General features: G+C 36.2%; 1 long non-coding RNA gene across 1 annotated transcript; it reads left to right on the plus strand.

Moving 5' to 3' along the window:
• The first annotated feature begins 855 nt into the window (after positions 1-855).
• LOC133265040 (uncharacterized) lies at positions 856-12,813 on the plus strand. The gene is made up of 4 exons (XR_009741853.1): positions 856-1,063; positions 7,820-7,926; positions 11,189-11,352; positions 12,655-12,813. It is a non-coding gene; the product is annotated as an uncharacterized LOC133265040 (long non-coding RNA).
• Positions 12,814-14,288: the final 1,475 nt, after the last annotated feature.

A 14,288-nucleotide genomic window follows, 5' to 3' on the forward strand; every position in this document is an offset into this window, starting at 1 on the left:
ATACTTATGTTAGAGTTGTGGCTAAGAGAGCTAACTGGGATCATTCTAACTGCTAACTTCTGAATAATATCACAGAATCTCATCTCAAGGAGCCTGCAACCTAAGAAAAATAAGTATATAGAAATACCAATAAATATATGGCATATTTATGTGCCAAGGCATGCGAGATATCTCTTTTGAGAGGAAATATTTAGAAAAATAAAGGAATCACAAGCTCATTCAGTAAAAGAAAATTATTTTCATTGAGTGAAAACTATAAATCTATACCCCAGAGGCTCTCATCAAGCTGAAATTTGTCAGAAGTAGGGCACCAGAAAATAAATGACAGTGAAACAGTGTAATAGCTCACAACGCTAAGATACAGTCTGAATATTTCCTTTATATAGAGGGGATATATATTAAATTTTTACTTTGTATAGAGGGGATATATCTTTCTATATGCCTCTACAAGATACAGGAAAGACTGAATGCAAAAGAAAACAAAAACAAAACAAAACCTGTATTCATGTGGATTTTAGAAAAACAGATCTTACAGTTTCTTAATGTTTAGTGAGGGTCTATATAATCTCTCAGTCAAAGATCAAGGAAAAAAATTAAAAACATACAGACAACTTCAGAACAATATCATTTTCAAGGTGCTAAGTAGTTCAAATTCTATGACTTACCACTATATATTTCTTTTGGGCTTGCAGGAGAGAGAATGGCATGAAAAATAAAAAATAATTGAAGACAATAAATATCTTTGACATAGATGACCAGTTTGGTCCTCACAACCCCTGAAATTCTACCTCAACTTATTTTTCTTAAATTTTCCAGAAGCTTTTTCACATGGGAATATTTGTTCATGTTTTATCACAATGAAGAAACATGCATCACAGTGTTAAAGGTGAAATCAACTCCCAACATTAACACCATAAAACTACAATGTTGAAACCCCTTTGTAGGTGCTCCTACAGTTAAAGGCTATTCTACACAAAAGGAAGTTCGTGTCTGTTCATCCTGTGAAATCCAGAATGAGATTCATCTCACTCTACCTTAGACATTTAAAACCTATTTTCTCAAGGTGCATGTACATAACTTAGCTTCTCACTTCGTTCCTGGGTCTCAGTTCCTTAATTTATCACACTACTTCACTCCTAAAACTGGGGGTTTTGTTGACTATTTATTTCCCTTCAAAACAAAACAGGCTAGGTTTTGGTGATACTTTGTGTCAGTAGTTATTCTTGAAAGATAGACTAAGCAAAACTGAGCCAGCCTCAACTTTCTCTGCCATACACAGTTCCAAAATTCTTCCTCAAACACTGGTTTACAGCCTCGAGTCAGGCCTCAGGGTATGAAATGTACCCTCAGTTTCGTGTTATAAACACACTACCATGATAACCAGAAACACAGGTTTCACATAATTTCAAACTCTTTGAAATAGATGAAACAAAAAATTAACAATAATGTTTTTGGTTTGCAGGGGTAACAGTCAGGGAGGAATAGGATCACCTGTTACCAAGTGTTTTGTAGATGGAAACAAACCATATCAAATGAGTCTACCCATGATGAGTGTGAGAGTGAATCTCACGAAGATGAACCACTTATACCACTTGGCTAACAGTACTCAAGAGCAGACACAGATGTTAGGAATATGTATAGCATTGGTCTAAGTTATAAATTCTGGCTTCTGTTACCCTCAATGGAATATATTCTGGTCAGCTTAGACTTAAGCAATTAACCTGTAAATTCCTAAATTGGATTAGATCAATCCCATTATCGGTGTAAATCATCATAATATAAGGAGTATGCACCTTAATGAATATAAAGTAAACATTGAGAATTAAAAATATATTTTAAAATAGATTTACATAGTAAGAAAGTTAAAAATTAAATAGAAGCAACAGGTGAGGAATAAGAGATGCAGAAAAGCATAGAATTGCTGGCTTGGGGACTGTTCTTGCAACAAGCTGTTGATTCTTATTCTTTAAACCCAGCTTTATTTTGTTTAGCAGTTCATACTGTTCTGGCCCCCAGTGTCTTACACCACCTACTTAAAGGCATTGTTCTACAAACCTTACATTTTAAATAAGTGTTTCCAAACCTACTATTCAGGCCTAGGTCACACAGCCACAGGTTACAGAATGTGCTCTGTCAGTCACTGCACTTCATTTTTATGAGTGACAGAGAAAATTATTAGGGAACTGGGGTGTGTATCTATAGCATGGACAGGCTAATGTAACACATGAATGCAGAGACACTGTCATGAAAAAAAAAATATATATATATATGCTTTTGCCCAAAAGATCCAAGCCTAAAAAGAGACACCAGGAGCTGAAGCAATCTTACAAAGTGATCCTAATACAACCACCAAACTGGGAAATTTGAGTCATTGTTTGTACAGCTACCCCATAGATGCACACCTGCCCTCCAAAGGATTGCAATTTAAATGCTTTTACTCTCACAAGGTCAATTGTGGTTACTTCTGTTGTTGGGACCCTGGAGCATGGGTTGGAACAGCACAAATGAATCAAGCCTATAATATGCAGGCTTCAGCTCTTCACCATCTGACGGTACACTGTTGACATCTCTCCTTTAGTTCTTAAACAAAGAACACTCCCATATAAAAGAAATCAAGGTAAAGAAACCCCAACATTAGAAGTGAACATTAAAACGAATATATGATAACCTCAGAACAGTGATATAGTAATACACCCAACCCTGCTACAACTCTGGGGTGGGTTTTTTTCCCATTCTTATAACATCTTCACACGCCTGTGGCTTTTCACTATGATGTGGGAAAACTTTCAGGTTCAAAGATATCTTGCAACATACAACAGCTGATATTTACAGTTACAAGTGTGGCAAAGTGATGCCCTTTAGCACTACACAACATGAAATTTAAATAATGATGATCATAAGAATGCTTAGAACAAGGAAGCACAAAGGAAAGGAGTTCAATTAATGACTGGAACTTGCAATTACTCGAGCCTTTATAGAATTTTATTTCTTCATTTTAATTTGCATTTCTACAGTAACAAAAGGTATTTATCTCAGCATATTTACCTTGGTAAGGTATTTAAAAGTCCAGTTCATCTGTATACTCAAAATAATCCACATCCTCAGCATATGCTATTGATAAGTATGAAAATGAAACAGCAGCTGAAGTTCACATATTCTTCTAGGAAGAATATTAATTCTCTGATGTTACTCTGTTCTTAGCTCATCTAATCTCTTTCTCTGGGTACCCAAAAGTCCTAAACCTTTTCTTTTTCTCTTCAGAATCTGTAATAATTTCTTTTTAAAAACATCTAGGACTGAAATATAAAGAATCTGGAAAATAATGGGTGTGTCACGTTTGCTGTCCCACTAAACAGACAAAATAGCCTTGCAAAGTTAGCCAATCTAATGATGATGGAAGCTGGCTACCAATTCTCCTTTTGTTTCCACAGTTATGAGGACCAGTGGCTTTCTCCATGTTTTGCATTGTAGCACACAAGGCACACAGATGAACAATGCAACTCTAAAGTACGCTGAGGTGGTTGCTGAAATATATTTATGTTTCTTTTGCTTACTGTTTTCAACTAATGAATTCTTCTATCTAACATTCAATGCAAGTATTTATTCAGCTTCATTTAATTTCTTATTATGTCCCACTCTTTCGTCAATAGTGCATTTGAAGAGCATATTTTCAGTGCTCCAAGCAGTAATATTCTTACTGCTGATGTCTTGACAGAAATTGGGATATTGATACCAAATTGAGGTATTGATCCAAATTTGTTTCTTGCCAGTATGAAGTCAAAGAGACATTTGTCTCTTTGCTGCTACTACTGCTGTCTTGCTACTACTGCTGTCTTGTGCTGTACTCTTCTGGGCAAAAAAGACTTTTTGTTGCTGAGCCATAGAACAAATGGTCTAGAAATTGCCATGGATTTTTTTTTTTTTATGGATATTCACGATTTGCTCTCAAAGAACTATTCAGAGTTTCCTTTTGATTTCATGGGGAGATAGTATCTTCTAAAACACTCAGAAGAAGACAGGAAACTGACAAATTTTAGTTGTTTTTGCTTCTAGATAAGCAAAGATCTGTGCACCCACAGCAATTCACAGCAGTCAGAGGTGATGGAGTCTATGTGTACCAACTTCAACCAGGAGGAACCAAAGTTGATGTGATGTAATACAATGCAAGACTGTAAATGTGCAAGTCAAGGCTCATACACATAAGAAGTGTCACAAACATCCAGAACAAATCATCAGATCCCATCTGACCTACTGAGATCTGGATTTTTGTCTGGTGTTTTTTTATTGCTGTTTTTTCAAGGTTTTTTTCAGAAAATGGAACAGGAAACAACGTAGTCAAGTCATGACAAACATAAAGAAAAAACAAACAAAATGTTTTGAAAAGGTAACTTAAAGCCAGAAAGCCTAGTTCATACAATCTAATGGATCATACAGTCTGCATGAACAAACTTTCAAACCAACTCTAGAGCAGGAAGTTGAAACTCTTAATAATGAAAGATTTAGAAGAAATTTACACAAAGCTGAAGGTAGCTGACAGAGAAATACAAGAGGATTTTCTAACAAGCAGCAAAACAAAACAGACATAATGCAGGAATAGAAGCAAAGGGTTATGAAAAGGCAAGCATCAGGAGATAAGAATCTAGCAAAAGGAAAGAAACTGAGGATATTGTTAGAGTTAAGCACATTAAAAATCAACTTGCAGGGGAAAAAAAAAGCAAGTACTAAAAAGCTATACATTCTACTAAAAATGGCATGACTGAGACCAGAAATGATCCCTCTTGATCGGAGGCTAAGGCAGTTGTAAGCCAGTGATGGAAACAATGTGCTCTAAATGCCGAATGTTAAGTAACAAAATACTAGTAAGCAAGATGGGAATAGGCTTTTCTTAGGAAAAAAGGTGGAATAACACTCAGAAATCTGTGAAAGTCACAAGCCTGTAGAATCAGAAACAACTAGCACAAATGGGTAGATATTATCTACCGTACACTTATTTAGTAAATTATGCAATAACAACTATTCACAAAGACATATGGACAGTAATCTGTTATGATCCCAAATTCCAGGAAAATGAACCTATAAAACCATCACCCCACCTGCCTACATAGTCATTGGAAAGAAATGTTATTACATAACTTCCTGAACAAGCTACCACCTCTGGAGGAAATACTACTAGCAGGAAAAAAATTACAAGGTTTCACAAGTGGGCAACATGCAACAGAACATTTTCAGGCTAGAATGTTGCTTTACATAGCTTCATTTTTTTCCCTTTGTAATATCCCATCTGTTTTTCTGGTGTGGGGGGATGTGTTATGAAGTCTTTGAGACAAGGGGAACTAAGAATAAACACATACAGTATACTCTGGTTTGCAGTCAATGGTGAGAAATAAGCAAATTCAGGCAAAAAAAAAAATATTTTCTAAAGCAACATCTAAAGTAGGTTAGATGTACAGTGAGAATCATGTCTCAGCATAGTTGATAACAAGTGACATGTGACCAAGTCAGACGTAACACATTTAAACCTTAAATGCCTAAATTAGAAAAGTAAAATCCACTCGTCCCTAATTTGTGTTATTTTTTAAGCTCGAACAGAACAGTTCTGATGTTTTCTTAAAGCTTCTCCTTCAATACATCTAAATGAACAGAATTCAACAAGCAAACAGAATAAATGGTAAGGTCAAAGAGATGAGCTAGGAAATCTTTGTTAGCCATGGACTTTTGAAAGGCTGGAAGGGAGGAAAAGTCAGTATTTGTGGCATGGAAAAAAAAAAAAACAAACCCATGCATTTGTGTTTTTTATTTCTTTGTACCTCTGCGAGCCCCTTGCAGTAATCGTTATTGAAATTTGTCTTTTATTCTGCTGGGTTGAATTTATCAAGGAGTACAATGACATAATACTCTAGTTTTCATTTGAGCTCTGAGAAGAACAGCAGTCAGTATTGCATCAGATTGGCTCTTTACTGGCACAGAAGCCCTTTTGAACAACTGAGATAGTGTGTCTGAGGTAGTATGTCTGGTCTGACGCCCCATTGCAGTAATTGGTAAGATTAGGCTCTGACATAGGTAGCTGGTACAGGTGGCTTTCTCTACCATTGCCAGGCAACTTAAGGCTCTTGGGTTTGAATTGCTTTTGCTTTTATTTTTTCAAATGGCAAATATTAGGAATGTCTTCATTATTTTTGAACAGCACATTGTTGAATTTTTTCAGTACCCACTGAGTTACCTGTGTTTTGTTTACTCAGTTGCCTGTGTTTGCATAATTTTTCTATATGTTGACATATTAATAGTAAAATCTGTCGTATTCTGCATGAAGCTTATTTTCTCATAGTTGAAAAAAAGATTTCAGAATATTATGAAAATGACAGAGTAATACTATAACTAAGACTCACTGCATTATCATTAATCAGTGGAGATTTACATATGAATTCCTATATCACTGTTTCACATTCTGTCTTTCATAAAGGGAGTTACTATATTGAGGACTCTGAATATTTCTAGGGATAGGGACTGCTGTTGCAGAAGACATAATCTCATGGAGGGGGGTGTTAACACTTTTCTTACCTCTGTAAACTCTGTTGTGATGCTTAATGTATTGACTCTAATACAAATGTCTGTAAGAGATTGATGAATGCATGTTACCAAACATTATGACCTGTGCTGTATCATATCACCCTATTTATTCCTTTCAAAAGCACTATAGGTTGTAACAAAATACAGTCCCTCTTTAAAAGATCAATGCAGTGGAAAGTCACTGGAGCCAGACTGCAGTAACTGCACAAGCCAACCTGGCTGAACTTGTTTTGTCTGAATGCTAATCAAATCTGTATCTTCATATAAACTTTTGTGCTTGCTTAGCCTTGTTTTAAAAACAACACCTTCTAGCTGTTGGGATCAAATCCAATTTTACACAATTTAAGGATGAACTACGTAAATATTACTTAGCATGAAGATGAAAAGTAGAATTACACTTCTAACAGGGAACATATTTATCCCAAAATATTGCTCAATAACATAACCGCAACAGTAATCATTTTAATTAAAAATGCTTTCTAATCTCTATGTGTTTTGGAATAAGGAAAGAAAATCTCTGCCACAACTATACATGGACGTACAGAATAACAACCATCTCCAGGAAGAAGACAATAATGCTGCTATTGTTGGTAAAAAGCACCAAAAGTTTGAATTGGAAAAAAGGAGTAAAATTTTTTTTAATGACTTTTTGATGATTGCAGTACCTAAGATTATTTCAAATATATGTTGAAACTAAGAACCTTCATTTCTAACTAACCAGCTCGGATTATGGACTAAGGCCTATCAACAAATCAGTCTCAGTGTCTCAGATTAAGGATCTCACAACAGACACTTGAAATCATTTCTCACATTAAAAAAGAAAAGAAAAGAAAAAACCCAAACAACCAAAAAAATCAAGCCTATTAAAATAATCTGAGACTGAACATGTTTTCATTGCATTTGGAAAGGTTTAGACATTAAGGATGCAGTTTAAGATGCAACTCAGCTATAATGTAGGCTATAGCGAAGGCTGCACTGTTAACATGATGAAATCCAGATTATTTCTCCTTATTCACACTGTATGATGAGAACTGAAAGAGTGAAAATCACCTTTGTCCAATAAACTCCATACAGCTTAGAAATTAGCTGTTAAAACACTGTGCAGAGTACATCAGAGGGAAGGCCAAGCATCGGGTAGCTGAAATAAGAAAGAAAAGTAACCTTTAAGTGTCTTGTCTTTCATGTTAATAATATCGAATTTAGTGAGTCCTTCCCAATGTTTTACTTGCAGAGCAAATATTTTCTCTTGCAGTTATTGAACTCATAGTGTGATGTCAGCTAACAGAACCGTCAATTTCTTTAACTAATGAATAAAGATCACCAGAAAAGTGATGAACTGCTACAAAGTTTTAGAGGAGGGTGAGACAAACAAGTTTTTACATATAGTTCAGAGGTTATCTTCTGGGTTTTTTAAAGACAAGTCATGTGGGTTTGATTCTGGTAGATGTAGGCACATAGAGTAATTATATGCCTAAGAAAAGTTCCATATGATCTTAGTGAGACAATGTGGCAAAATTCAGCTGGCTTGGCTGGAGAGTATTTGAGGTCTGGTTCTACAGAGAAAGAGAAAATTTGTTACTGTTTTTATTTTTGTTATGTTAATAATGATTAATAACAATTCAGAGATAAATTTTAAGTGTTACTGAATTTATCACTAATCTGGCATTTACTGTTTCAAGCAGCACTCAGTTGTGTGTTTTCCTTCCTGGTAAGGATGTAAATACAACAAGCAATGCACTTGCCAACTCTAACCACGATAGTTTCACAGAGATTCAAAGGGAAACAGTGCCTCATCTGCTGAGTTCTAAAAAGGAGTTCTAAAATTGGCATTCACCAAGTCTGGTGTATTTGAACATATACTGAGGCTTTCTAAGATTTGGCAAATCGTTTTTATTTTTTTTTAGGATGGGTCAAACATAGAATGTTTTAATAATGAAGTATTAAGTGAAAAAAACCCTACAAAAATTAAATATCTAAACTTTTTTTTTTTTTGACAGAATATCTTAAACTTCTATGGTGGCTACCTGAATCAATATCAGTTCTTCCTTTTCTTACTTTCCTGTTAATTATTGTTTAACAATTTTTCTCCAAATATTTTAATGATGCACTGTCATCTGGTCTTGCTATAACTTAAAGGAACATATCCAATGTTAAAAAAAAAATGTATTTACGATTAATCATTCGCGCATAATATCACATAACTGGCTTTAATATTATATGTCCTAATTTAAACTCCTCTGGATGTATCCTACTTTAATCTCTTGTTTCAATTTACCTGATCAAGAATTTATCTAGTTCCATACATCACAGCTCATGCTCTGCATGTGTTTTCCACTCTAGAAGGGGCACAGCATAAAATCTGCTACTTATTTCCAGTGATTGTATTAATTTTCTAACCTTTTACATAAACTGTTGGTTTGGTTGTTTGGTGTTTTTTTTTTTCCCTACCAGAGTCACTTGTTGCTATTTTGGACTTCTTGAGTAAAGCAGGCATTTATTTTAACAGTACATACAAGGTCCTTTGTTAATACCAATTTCTTCATGAAGGTTATGTACACTTACAAAAAAAGGGAAGTTTTGCCAGATGGCTGTAGGAATGAAAATATGTCTAGGGAAAAAAAAGAGGAAGTTAGCAAAACTGAAGTCCAAGAAATGTCAGTCTGCAGCTGAACATAATAAAGGGTAAATATGTAAGATACTTCTATCAAAATGAATATGAATCTGAATAAGCATTAGCTGGCTTTTTTGATGGATTGATGCCACAATGCTGAAATTTCATATACTTTCTGTATAAAATAATTATACTGTTAAAATACAGCTTTTCAGGATGAATTAGCCTGTGCAAAATCTACAGATTCAGGATCATATTTTCTAAAATGCCATTTTGAAGCCTTAACTATCTCTGAATATATCCGGGAAACATAGACAGCTAGGTGAGATCTCAGGATACAAAGACAGGAGAATATTGCTGATAGAATTATAAGAGAAGCACAAGCAGATTTGTGAAAGGGTCAGATTTTAATGATAGGGAAAATATGTTGGAATTTGATTGAGGCTAGTTTTGCTTAAAGGTAGAAGCAAATAAAATTCTTGATCAATATTTTTTAAATGAAAATGCTCAGTGTTAAGCAGAAGTAGCCCATAGACATGATAGCGACTTTCCAGAATTTAAGCAATAAGGTCCTAAGTGTACTATCAAGCACATATGTACTACAGTGTGTCCAGTTAAAGGAGTGGTTTGCAGTGAGGCAATTTAGCCATACTTAAAAGTTAGTTAAAATAGCAGAAGGAAGAAATTAAGCAAATAACAGAATAAGAATGATATGAAGTTCAATTGCTATATGGCTGGAGACTGTGCTACAATGCACATGTATAGGAGACAGTTGGTATGGTGTGCACAGTTTGACCTCCAGCATTTTACCACTTAAATATTAACCATGAAGTATCAAAGGTCTCTCTACATTTTTCTGTTCTTCCTCAGATTGACATCCAAGTTACTCTGTAAACAACCTCTCTTATCTCTAGGACAGTTCAAGTCAAATATCTTCTTTTCTGACATATAGCCTAAAGTTTCAGAAACATTCCTTTTAGAACAAGAACAAAAATACAAATTTAGAGAAAACCTTATCTTGTGGTAATTCAGTCACATTTTCCCCATAAAATCAGAAATAAAGGCATGCACAAATCAGAGACCTTTAGCATGAGAGGTGTGCCTGTAGAGTACCAAGACGTCAAGACCTTTAGGGGAGAATGGGAATATAGTATTCTTCAGTACGAGAAAGCATAAGAAAACCTGACTGTATAACTTAGGACATTGCTCAAGTTGTTTATTTGAGAAAGCAGGTACTAAGAAAAAAGATCGAGACTTTTCCTCTTTGGTACTTTTAAAGTACCAAATATGACAGAATAATACGACAGAATATGACAGAAACGCAACAACTTTTGTATTCAGTGCTTTGAAATTATCCACCTGACCCTGATGACTATCTGATTAAGCCCCATGCAATTATTAAGGTTTATCCACTTCTATAAAATTCCTTTCTGTGTGACATTTAATGGACTACTATATATCATGTTGAGATATATTTAATCAGAAATTGAATGTAACAGTAGTTTTCTCTTGCAGTATAAGTTAGAACAGACACTTTTTTGGATTTCAACAAATGTTTGCATCGCTCATAAATTGTACTACCACTACAATAAAATAGCTAATCTGTCTCCTGGTACATAAAATTTCTGCAAAAGAACTGCTTCTTGATGCTTATGACAATACAATTCCCAAAAAAAACCCGTCAATGTAGCATGAGCAAAGCTCATAAGCAGTATCCAGAATTTAATGGTTTTTTATAGGCTGACTTGTGGAGACATTCTGAACTCAGTGACTATATTAGAAGCTTCATGCATGGACAAATTAAACTAACATATAAATTTATCAGCATACACATTATTAAATATTTCATAATTTATTTATAAACAATCTTTTTCTTTTCATAGCAATGAGATGTAAAGATGATACTGCAACATAGATTCCTTTCAATTTGTCAAACAATATTAATTGATCTTACGTGACTCTTGTCTAATACAATATTTCTCAATTACCACCAAGACATTTTCTCTACAGAATGTCACACACTTTGACACGCATACCCCTGTGCCTATGAAAAATAATTAATGGTTAGTGAAAACAACTGACTTATTAAAGAGAAAGAAACTTCTATTAAAAAGAATTTGGAGGCTCCAGCAGGACTTAAAAATCCACTAAACTAACCACAAAGTCTCAAGTTGGTTATATCATCTAATTTGTAAGTTACAGTTAAAAGTATGTTTTAGTAAGTGCAGTGGAGGTGTTTCTAATGCACTTCTCTTGAGCAGCCCTTCAATAATGATTTAACACATACTATAATAAAGTAGCTTGTACATGAATTTAATATATTTTATTTTATTACACTCTATCAATTTTCATCCTACTTTATCTTAAGAAACATTTTCTGCCCATAAGCATGATAAAATTGCTTCAAATTGATAGTTAAGGAGTACTAAGAGTATACATATGCTTTCTTCATCTGCTTTTAGTCAATAAACTAATCATAATCTCTCGCTGGTTAGGTGACAGTGCATTGCAACAGTGTAACTAATTTGCATTGTCAGCTCTATACCGAAGGGCTGCTACACTAAAGGCTAACAACTTTATCTCAAACAGTACTCCAAACTATTTTCTCTCTTATTACCCAGAAAAGAAATTCCCCCTGTGAATGTTGCCTCCTTCAGCATTCACTTCTCCTTTTCTCCTTTTCCTTTTTCTTTTTCTCCCCCAGCTTTACATTTTCACATCTGGAAGATCTTAATTTCCTATCTGAATTTTAGGGGGAGCTCTAGATGACTCTCAAGCTCACTTACATTCTTCTTATGGTTATGCCTACCTGCAGATGACAATTGCAGTTTTCTCCTCTACATAGCAGTCGCACAGAGGCACCTTCTATACGTGACATTTTCTTCAGCTGAGCTTATTCCTTACCAGTGTTCTTTGACACCAGATTTAAGTTTAAAATCAGCAGGATCAAAACTGAGTATCTCATCTCATTTTCCTTCTCTTTTCTTTTTAAGTCACTATGGATTGCTGCTATTTGTTGTTCTTTGGAGTCCCTAGTCCTTCTCATGCTGACCACCTTCACACATAGCAGATTAAATGGCATAGCACTGGTGGTCTTTCTCTGGTATTTTCACATCATCTAACAGATGGGAGACTAGCACAGTGTAGAGGTATTCTGCTTTCTCATGCTAGCTACCCTAAGTACCAGTAGCAGTTAACCTGATATCTTGAAGTTTAATTTATTCTCCTTGATGCTCTTCATTAAATTCTGTGCTGTTAACATTATCTAATAAGCTTGTTTATAGTTAACTCGGATATTTCTACATTATACTTCAGTCAGTCGTGGCTGAGTGACAAAATGCTCTAAATGCAGGCAATGTTTGCTTGGTTTCATTTTATATTTTCATAATTTATTTAATTGAAATTTTTTCTTAAATTTTGTAAGGTATTTGTATATCTCTGCTTTTTTTCACAACTAATAACTAACTTCCCTTTAGGTGTCAGTGACAGAAAGTGCAGAAGAGATAAAGCTGTACCACAAAAGGAAAATTCAGGAATTACAGTCTTCTTCCTTGCTTCTTGTGATATGGAGGTAAGAACGCAATATTTATGGATTGACCAGCAGCAATTCAAATACATATTATTTGCATATGAAATCTTTGTTTATAGAAAAACTGAAACAGCTTTCTGTTCATTTTCTTCAATTGTAAAAAATTATGTTATACGATTTCCCTCCTGGTCACATCACAGAAACACAGAATCACAGCATCAGAGAATGGTTGCAGTGGGAAGTAACCACTGGAGATCATATAGTCCAACTCTTCCTGATAAAGCAGATTCACCTAGAACAGGTTGCATAGGATTGTGTACAGGGGGGTTTTGAGTACCCCCAGAGACAGAAACTCCACAGCCTCTAGGGGCAGCCTGTCCTAGCACTCTGTCACACTCAAAGAAATTTTTCCTCATACTCATATGGAGCTTCCTGTTTTTCAGTCTATGCCCATTGCCCCTGGGGGTAGTGGCTGATACACCTGAAAGTTGCGCTGCCATTCAGTGGGACCTTGGTAGGCTGGAGAACTGGGTGGAGAGAAACTTAATGAGGTTCAACAAAGACAAGTGTAGGGTCTTGCACATGGGGAGGAAGAACCCGAAGTACCAGTACAGGCTGAAGGCTGACCTACTAAAGAGTAGTTCATCTGAAAAGGACCTGGGAGTATCGGTTGATGATGTTGACTATGAGCCAGCTGTTGTGCCTTTGCAGCCAGGAGGGCCAATAGTATGCTGGCATGCACCGGGAGAAGTGTGGCCAGCAGGTCGAGGGAGGTGATCCTCCCCCTCTACTCAACCCTGGTGAGGCCACATCTGGAATACTGTGTCCAGTTCTGGGCCCCTTAGAGCTACTGGAGATGGTCCAGCAGAGGTCCACAAGGATGACCAGGGGTTTGGAGCATCCTCCTTAAGAGGAGAGATTGCGGGTGCTGGGCATGTTTAGTCTAGACAAGGGAAGACTGAGAGGGGTTTCATTGATGCATATAAATACCTCAAAGGTGAATGCCAGGAGGATGGTGCCAGAGTCTTTTCAGTGGCACCCAGCAACCGGATGAGGAGCGATGGCCATAAACTAAAACACAAGAAGTTTTACCCCAGCATGAGGAAGAACTCCTTTACATTGAGGGTGGCAGACCACCGAAACAGGCTGCCCAGGGGCGTTGTAGGGTCTCCATCTCTGTAGACATTCAAAACCCACCTGCACAAATTCCTGTGCAACCTGCTCTAGGTGGACTTGCCTTAGCAGATGGGTTGGGCTAGATGATCTCCAGAGGTCCCTTCCAACCCTAATGGTTCAGGGCACCACTGAAAAGTCTGGCACCATCCTCTTGACACCCATCCTTAAGATATTGGCATGCATGGATAAGATCCCATCTCAGACATTTCTTCTCCAAGCTAAACAGGCCCAGCTCTCCCACCCTTCCATCATAAAACAGGTGCTCCTGTCCCCTAATAATCTTGAAACCCTCCACTAGACCCTCTCCAGAAGTTCCTTATCTTTCTTGAACCAGGGAGCCCAGAACTGGACACAGTACTTCAGGTGAGGCCTCACCAGGGCATAGAGGTACCTCTCTCAACCTAC

This window comes from Pezoporus flaviventris, unplaced genomic scaffold, assembly GCF_033815535.1.
Source record: "Pezoporus flaviventris isolate CSIRO_AGI_PZ_B2104156 unplaced genomic scaffold, CSIRO_AGI_Pfla_v1 ptg000003l, whole genome shotgun sequence".
Lineage (NCBI taxonomy): Eukaryota > Metazoa > Chordata > Aves > Psittaciformes > Psittacidae > Pezoporus > Pezoporus flaviventris.